Source organism: Trachurus japonicus, chromosome 2 (assembly GCF_045865225.1).
Source record: "Trachurus japonicus isolate A0001 chromosome 2, Traja_1.0".
Classification (NCBI taxonomy): domain Eukaryota; kingdom Metazoa; phylum Chordata; class Actinopteri; order Carangiformes; family Carangidae; genus Trachurus; species Trachurus japonicus.
This window is the reverse complement of record NC_140908.1, coordinates 706,794-716,809: the sequence shown is the minus strand read 5'-3', so window position 1 is coordinate 716,809 and position 10,016 is coordinate 706,794.

The window sequence follows — 10,016 nt, the reverse complement described above, 5'->3', positions numbered from 1 at the left end:
AATTAAATCAGTACATTTTAAACTCTTCTAACAGATTCTTGTAAACTTGTTTTCGTTTATAGATGAAGTTTTTGTTATTAAATGTGATGGTGTGTTAGTTTGTCAATAAAGTTTTATTGATCTGTCATTTTGCCGCCTTTTGTCTTTTGTAAACGGGGTGAGTGTTTATAAAGTTGTTGTTTTTTGTGTAAATCAAACGCACGTTGTTCGGTGACGTAGCGGATGTTGTCGTCTGGCTTCTCGAGTGTTTTCAGACTATGCTGCGGAGGCTCATGGGATTTCTTGGTTTCCCTCATCAAACTCATCAAATACACAATCCAACAACTCCACAACGCTCTGGTGGACAAGTTGTGACCTGCACATTCACCACGCTATGAGATAATAACACAACGTTACCACACAGAGTTGTTTTAGAGGGAAATACAGAGACTGCTTGATGAAAAACTGTCCCTGAAGGCAACGCGCATCAGTGGTTTTGCATGAATTGCAATGCATGTTTTATTGTCCTGTGGTTGTTTGACGTTGTGTTTGTCATGTCTCCTTCAGGTCCTGACTCTGAAGCCTCTGGTTCTCCACCTGGGACCAGACACACAGGAACATTTCATCTCACTCATCCAGGGGCCTCATTTATCAAAGAGGGTGTAAAACTGCTACTAAATATTTGCTTACAGCGAAAAGATGAAAATGGCGTACACCCTAAATATTTACACCTTTTTCAGATCAATCAAACTGTGCGTACGCACAACTCTCCGCAATAAATCACACAGGACTCAAGAATGGTGCACACGTGAACACACCTCTTACTCCGCCCCCGGAACGCCTATATACAACTATATATGGTCAGCACGTGCATATTTAATTAGCCATGTGCTCTCTGTGGCGCAGCAACAAGTGACAACAAAGTGACAACGGAGACAACGGGCGGAGGACGGGGGAAAGAAGCGGAACTTCTCCGAAAGCGAGATACACGGCGATATCGGGCAATAAATCAGTCAGAAAAATGATCTTGCATTTTAATAAGCTACAATAAAAACAAAAACCTCCCAAATCTCAACAAAAGGGAGCAGAAAGAAGAAGAATCTTATGTAATCTGCCCGTTTATCCCAGAAAATCTTTTTTTTTTTTTTTTTTTACCTAGATGTTAAAACAATGTAGGAAGCAGGACGATAGTTACTATTACTTTGCACGCATTTCCACTACACAGTTACAGCTCTACTGGACTCGGTTTGGGTCATTTTCCATTAGGCTACAGCTGAGTCCTTCACAGTTCCTCCTCAGGGCCGCGTTGTCTCGCTCTTTATTCTCTCCTCTCGTCAGCTCCAAACACACGTGCACCTCGTTCACTCAGGTGACAGAATAATAACAGTCTAGGCTGCAGATCAGTGTGCGCTGCTGCCGATGTGTTTTTAAACTTGGATGGTTTGATCCTTGTCGGACGTCACACATAGCCTAATCAAAAAAGCAAAATCCACAATCCGCTCTGTTTATCAATTAACATATAGCCTAGTGTTATTATAGAGCGGGTTGGATTGCCAGCATCAACGGCCCACCACTACCACAATTACTTCAAAAAATCCTACTGTGCTCTTCTAAATGTAGCCTACTCCGCTCCGCTCCTCTCTCCCTCTCACACTGCAGTTCTCTGACTCAGCAACGGTGTCGCCAATTCCTCCTGTTCCTCAAAAAAGGCGTACGCCAGGGTCAAAATGGGTGTAAATGTCCGCACTTTTCCCCGTCAGGTTTTGGCTTGATAGATCCCAAATTTGGCGGAGAAAAGTGCGTATGCACAAAACGAGGGGAAAATGGCGTAAAAAAAGGTGTATCCACAATGATAAATGAGGCCCCTGAGCTGCAGCTCTTCCTCCTGTAAACAACACCTCCATGATGTTTCCTCCAGAAACAGTGAGGTGAGTCTCTCCTGGCTCAACGTGGTGGTTTGGCTCCATCAGGTGGTCAAAGCTTAGAATTACACCAGGTTAGTGTAGTTAGTGTTGAATGACAAATCTGCTGTTAGAGCACAAAGTCTAGTTTGGTCCTCAGCTCTGTTTCCATGGACACAAACACTAGTAGACAGTAACAGGAAGAAGCGGCTCATCCCTGTGTGACGTCTTCTACACACCGGGACTGAAGGTGAGCCCTCTCAACACGTTAGGACACATGGGAAAATGGGGAAAACTGACGGACGTCCAGCGGTAAAAGGAATGCGGAACTTAACGACGGATCCAGATGTTACGTCACTGACGTACAATATTAACACTGAGGAAATAAATCACGTTTAAACTTTATATGTGGACAGTTGTGTTCATTAACATTAATTGGGACTATCTATCTCTTGATTTTGACGTCAGCTGAAGATGACGTCATTGTACCGTGTGTGTGTATGTGTGATATGAAACCTTCAGAAGTTCAGTGAGTGTGAGTGTGTGTGTGTCTCTTCTCGTTTCCTCTTTAAAGCAGAAGTAAGTGATCCGGTGGTTTTGGCTAACTTCTTGTCAGCCGATGGAGTTAGCAGTCCCCGCCCTCGTCCCTACGTCACCACATTCACGCGCATCCCTTGGCTGCACACGCAGAGAGGACCGCCCCTTTATGTCGTTCTCTCTCCTCATTGGATAAAGGTTGTAGGATACAAGAAAGTTTTCTCCTGGGCTTACAGCAGAGCAGAGTGACTGACAGACCCGTGTTTCAGACCAAACACTCTATATAAGTGATTGCTGTCGGAAGATAAGACTTATATTAACACAAACATTCACCTTACTTCTGCTTTGATATACTTCTGCTTTGTTAAATATCCCAGTGACCGTTTTCAAAGCCATAGATAAAATGTTCAGTTCAGACAGACTCCTATAATAATTGTTCTTTTAGTGGCACCATTATATACATTCAAATGAAACGTACACCAGCTGTATAATGACTGAATAGGTGGAGTCAGTGGTGTCGTCTGTGTGATACTCAGGTAGGGGAGAGTGGGGTAAGTTGAGCCACTTTTTGTATTCAGGATCACTACATCAAGACAATTATAGTTTTGTTGCTAACTAACACATCTGCATACTGTATATTTCAGGATGTTTTGCATCCCTACAAATTAACAGAATGAGTGTAAATATAACTGTTTTTAATATATAGCATGTTCAAAAAAAGTGGTCTTTTTTACTCTTAGGAGTGGGGTAAATTGATCAACCCCCGCCTTCTTTCCTTCCATCCCTCTCCTACCTCCCCCTTTACTTAATATTTCATCTGTCCAGGTTAGAGGTGAACACAAACTGCAGGGACTTCCTGCTGAGCCACCAACTCACTGACATTTAGTTGTGTCGTGTCGACACATGCAGACTTACATACGTGCCTTATGTACTGATTGTGTTCAGTCAGTGTTACTTTGCAGGACAAGTACACGACCTTTGACCTCCGCCCTGTGTGACCAACGTCTGACCAACACTGTCCACAGGTGACTGAGGTCAGCTGCTGGAGGTGTGTGTGACTGACAGGAAACAGCGACGACCTTCATAATCTGGTAGCTGCTGCAGGTTAAATATTAATGATGATAAAGTCATATTAAACTGTAGCAGCTGAACTTTGAGCTGCAGGTTTTATAACAGACTCTGATCCAGGACTTGAACTGGACACAGACCTTGTACCTGTCAGTTATTACTGATATTTCCAACCGAAGCTTATCAGACTGTTCAGATCATTGAGGACTGATCCTGAAGGTGTGACAGTGGTGGTCCTGTCACTATGCCTCCAATTGATCATGTGCCCTGGCTACTTGGCCAAGGGGATGTCCCTTTGGGTGACTGGCAAGTGCGCATGACTCTTGCTCGGGAGGTGTGGGTTCAATCCCCGCCCGGGCCCTCTTCACCTTGCCACATTCTGGCGTTGTTGGCAGGATCCATGTAGCACTAGGGGTGGGTCCATGGATTCCTAATGTGTGGCAGCCTGCGCGGAAGCACGAGGACGTGCTTGTGAAAAGAGGGGGAGAGATGTGACAGTGGTGGTCCTGTCACTATGCCTCCAATTGATCATGTGCCCTGGCTACTTGGCCAAGGGGATGTCCCTTTGGGTGACTGGCAAGTGCGCATGACTCTTGCTCGGGAGGTGTGGGTTCAATCCCCGCCCGGGCCCTCTTCACCTTGCCACAAAGGGAAGAACCAAGAGTTTGATTGTGGCACTTATCAAATCAGTTTTATTGACAGAGGTCATTCAGGATTGGCCGGTTGAACAAATTGGCGGACCTTGGCCGTTAGCCCCGCAACCAACACCAACCCTGGTTTCAGGGTGTTTCAGAGTGACAGTAGCCTGCACACACTCAGGACAGGTGAAGCTCAACAAGCAGAGGACTTCAGCTCCTGGTTTCTCCACAGACCTGGTCCCGATCCAGAGAGCTGCAGAGGGAACAATCTGAGTAAGTGGACCTTTGAGTGGTTACTCGATGTTTGATCTTCATCACTGATGAGCTGCTGTTTGTTTGTTGCCGTGGATGACAGAAAACGTCCTGTCTGAGACAACCAACGGACTCTGGATAATCCAGATCAGTCCAAGAGACAGGATCAGTTACTGTGTGTGTGTTTGACATTTGTCTCCTTTTCACACTGTAACTGATCCTGTCTCATCGTTGAACCTGTGGTTTGGTTTTGACCATATGATCACTAAACCTTTACTCTGCCACTCGGCTACAGAGAGCACACTGCTTTCAAGACTGTTGTCATTCATTGTAATGTGATGATGTGCTGCAAACTGGTATGAGTAATCAAGGAGATAACAAACACCTGTAACCAATTGAAGGCGGGGGAGGAGAGCAGAATTCAACATAACATAACAAGAGTTCTTCCATTGGATACGAACCAGTGACCTTAGGGTTGGCAAGCATCCACCCTAACCCCTACACTACAGTGGAGTTGTGAAGAAGAGAGGTTGAGACTTTGATGAATGTGAGATTTTTTGTGAAAAAGTTAAATATTTGAAAAAGTATAAATAGTTAAAAAGAGAAAAGTAATGCCGATAAAGTTCAAAAAAAGCTGCACGTTTTGATATATGAATTGTTGAAATAGCACAAAGTATGAAGGACTAGAAGAAGACCGTAAAAAGGCGGAAGAAAATGGCCAAACAGAAGAACAAAGCAGTCACACTAACTAGAAAAGGCATTTCCAAGAATGGAAATGGTGTGACTGCTGACAGCAGCTGAACGCTGTTGCAGAATTAGCAAATAGTGCAAGCAGTGATCACCATACAAATGTTTGACCAAGGTCGGACTCGAACCCACAACCTCATGGTCAATAGACTTCCACTCTGCCTCTAGGCCACAGTGCACACACAGTTGCAGTGCCTGTTGTCTGTTGATGAGCTGCACTCTGTCTCACTCTGACATCAAGAAAGCTTGAGAGTCAAGCTTGAATGACTTAGAATGAAAATTTCTGTGAATAATTGTTATTGAGGCAAGATTTGAACCAGTAACCTTCAAGTCTCCAGCTCAGCAAGCTAACCACTAGGCTACAGGCAGAGACGGTATGTGAGTGGCAAAGAAAACCTTTAATAAGAGGATCACTGGCTCCTGCTTAAAAAAAAAAGGTAAGGAAAGTGCAGAAATTAGCCACACCAAGTAAGACTTAGAATGAAAATTTCTGTGAATTTCAGGCTGAGAGCAGCAGTTTCAACATGAAGCAAGTTATCAGAAGTCAACAGAGGGCGACTGGGAAAATAATTCACTATAATTGTTGATGAGGCAAGATTTGAACCAGTAATCGAACCCACAACCTCATGATCAACATGATCATAAACCTTTACTCTGCCACTTCACCACAGAGAGCACAGACATAAGCATGTTGCCATTGTAATGTGATGATGTGCAGAGAGCTCCCTGGCTGCATTTAAAAAATATTTTAAATTATTATCTAAGTCTCTTTGCATTTTTGACCAGAATTTTAGCCAGAAGACAAGTGTGGCTACAAAACTGGAGAAAATAATTTGTCTAGAGTTTAATTTGCAGAAAAAGTTTAATATTTTAAAAAGTATAAATAGTTAAAAAGAGAAAAGTAACGCCGATAAAGTTCAAAAAAAGCTGCACGTTTTGATATATGAATTGTTGAAATAGCACAACACCTAACACACTAACCATATGGCCACAGAGAACCTGAGTTACAATGAGCTTTATACTATGAGGAATCAAAGACTGTCCAATGACAGCTGAATAATTGGAATCAAAAGTCAAGCAATGATGTGAAATGACTGAGGCAGGAATCGAACCCGTGACCATATGATTACTAAACCTTTACTCTGCCACTCGGCTACAGAGAGCACACTGCTTTCAAGACTGTTGTCATTCATTGTAATGTGATGATGTGCTGCAAACTAGTACGAGTAATCAAGGAGATAACAAACACCTGTAACCAATTGAAGGCGGGGGAGGAGAGCAGAATTCAACATAACATAACAAGAATTCTTCCCTTGGATTCGAACCAGTGACCTTAGGGTTGGCAGGCAGTTACCCTACCCCCTACACTACAGTGGAGTTGTCAAGAAGAGAGGTTGAGACTTTGATGAATGTGAGATTTTTCAATGATGCTTAAAACAAAAATAAATTAATATAAATTAGCCACAAGTAAGCTGCACGTTTTGATATATGAATTGTTGAAATAGCACAAAGGCGGAAGAAAATGGCCAAACAGAAGAACAATAGTGTGACTGCTTCAGCAGTCACACTAATAAAGAAAATGGCCGAACCGAATAACAATAGTGTGAATGCTAAACTAGGAAAAAATCCACACAATAACAGTAGGTCCCTGCAGCTATTTCATAGCTGTTGGGACCAGTGCCCGGTGCGATTGCCCGTGGCCCTAATTATACAGTAGAACATCAGACAGGTGCTCCAATATCTATCAGTAATCATAAATAATAAGTAAATCACAATAAAATAAGGTAAATATTAGCAATGTTAGTAAACATTCAATCAAAGGAAGGATAATAAATAAATGAACAAATAATATGACGGACGAAAAATAAATAAAAAAATAGAAAAAGGAAAGAAAAGGGGACAGAATGTAAAGCTTTATTCTTCTTTGAAAAATCTCTCGTAAATATCTATGGATGTGATGCTTTGTTTAGTGTCAATTAGTGTAAGGGATTTCATGTATTCTTTGAACTCATGCAAGAAACCTCTAAAGCTGGGTGAAGTTTTGGAGTATTTGCATTTATGTATGTGAAATTTGCCATACAAAATGAATAGGTTTGTAATAAAGGTGATGTCATTTTCTTCATGGGCAAAAAACATAATCACACTTTTACAGTCAATTATAATGTTTATCTTGATTTTACACACTATATATTGTTCAAGTTGAGTCCAGAAATTGATGGATTGAGCACAGTGGAAGAATAAATGAGTTAAGGATTCTGGTTCTGTATTGCAAAGACTGCATTTGTTTTCAATATCTAAAAATTTAGAGAAATATAAATTTGTTGGATATCTAGTGTGTAAAATTTTGATGTGAACCTCTTTTATTTTATTGGAAATACAAAACTTATAAGGCAAAGTCCAGGCCTTCTTCCAGTCAGTGTCCATAAAGATGTTATCCCAAAATGATTTCCCTCGTGGAGTAATTTTCCTCTTTTCATAAAAAATATTACGTATATGTTTGTTGTTGCATTTTGAATGCATTACATCAAGTCCATTTAACATCAAAAGGGGTTTTATTCTTATTGTTTCTTGATATTGACAATGGTTTCTCATAAGGAGAGAAAGACCATTAGGGATTGCTTTAGTTACGTAATTAAAATCTTTACTTGTAACAGGAAAGGATTTAAGACGAAGAAAACGTTCATAACTAAGCATTACACCATGACAATCAAAAAGGAGCTGCGGCTCCGCTCACGTTAACGTTTGGACTCGGTGCGTTCCTCTCGGTCAGCTGGTGAAGCAGCGGGCTGAGGAGCAGGATGTCCGTGACGTGTCCCGTTATGCGCGACGAAGTTGTGACGTTGTCAGGTGATGAAAAAGACACCTGATCACGTGTTTATGGAGTATCAAAACTGATTAAAAAATTAATAAACGATGCTTAGCCTGGCGGGGGGGCAAGGAAGGCCTGGCGGGCCGCCAGGCTTATAATACACTGGGGGAAACCCTGTGCAGCGCTGCCTGCTTCTTCAGATGCAGGGCTACAGATGTCTGATGGTTTGTGAACACATAGCACATAATTCACTGTGGATGTTCTTAAGACAATACTCACTATTTTCGCTATCTGTGTCCATCTATTAATTTTCACCTGTTGCTCTTTTGGCCACTTGTATTTGTGCTGTATAAACTTTACTTCAGATTTGTGCAATGAATCAACTTCCACTGCACATCATTAAGTCAAAGTGTTGTGCACTTTGCCCCTAATGATAAGCAGTAGAAGTTGATTCACGTTGATTTATGAAAGGGAGTTGTGACATTACCTTACGTCAGCATTAAGATCCGCTGTTGATTGGAGGAAAGTAGCCACACCTGTCCTCTCATCAGTGAATCTGTGATCTATCTCTGTGGTCTACTGACGAGAGAATTACACTTGACCTAGCCTCGGGTCACCAGGCTCTTCAGACAAGCAAAGAGCCTGGTGTCTGTTAACTCCGAATTTGGTTTGCATTCTGGTTCCCGTCTGTAGCGGATACCGAAATCACCAAAATAAAATAAAAGTGTTCACCAACATAAAACTTATAAAATAGACATTAACTTGTAATACAATAGAAGCAAAATGTTACCTTAATGGCTCGGGGACTTTCTTGTATATTATATTCCTTAAATTAAAGAGTTTCACCGCATTTTATTAGCTTGGTGCTTTTATTTTGACGGAAAGGCCTGTGTCTCTTGCCCTGGATCCGTTTCCTAGTAAAACAGCAAGTCAACGGTCCCAGACTACACTTGACCAAGCCTCTCCTCCTCAGCCTGCATGCTCGGCGCTCGAACCTGTTGTCTAACCGGCTTTTCCACTTATCCTGGATTTCTTTATTCTACTTTCGAACAACGGGCCCCAAGTGAGTTATGGGTAGTTTGTAGGGTTGTTTGTAAACAAAATTAAAGGACAACCGAATTTGTTCATAACTTATCTTTTTTGTTCTGACTAGTCTCTACGGTCACCCAGTTTCCTGGTTCAAGTTTAGTTTCACTTTTGAATCTGTGTGGTGGAGCGGTTTATTTTCTCCTGTGAAGGTAACGTAACCAGTTCTAATGTTTTACTAATGTACTGATATCATATGTTATCTTTTATGGCACACGTTACAACATTTAAAATATTTCTGGAGACACGTTTGAATATGGTTAGTTATGAGACTCTGGGAGTTATTCATCAGCCAGAGAAACTTCAACATGGAAATGTCGGATAAGCTGCTTCTGTTTGGTTTCTAAATGTTTAGTATTGTAAGAATTATTATTTTCGCTGTAAAACGTGAGGAGCCTGGTGCTGTACAACTGGTGGCCTGGTGAGTAGTTTCTGCAGTGGTAGCTTATTGTTAGGTTTATTATAAGATGACTGACGAAGTGGAGTGAACGTTATCTCTCTGCGTGTGAGCGCGACTGCGAAGTTACAGCAGCCAGTGTGCTGCTTGCGGGGAAAAAATGTCAGACTTCTTTCTGTAGGCTATGTCTCTTAGTTACTTTCTTTTATAATAATAATAATAATAATAAAAATAACAATAACAATAATAATTATTATAATAACAACTTTGGTAAAACAGTTGTCATTTTTTCATAATAAAAGCACTTTTATGGTTTTTTTGAGCACCTCCAAAGGTCCACGCTGGGTTTCACACTGATTCAATCAATTAATTAGTTGAAACAATTCATTGAAAAAGAGGAAGAGCAAAGAGCAGTCATCCAGGTAGCTGAGGCAGAGCTGTAACTGTAAAGTCTGAACCGACACAACCACATCCGCCATGTTGTATAGCGCTGGAATAAGAGCAGAAGCTGTTATCACTGGTCAATACTGAATATAGTATATTGACTAGCCTATTATTTCCTAGTTGTTGGATCAATAATCAGAATCAGGTTCTTCACAGTA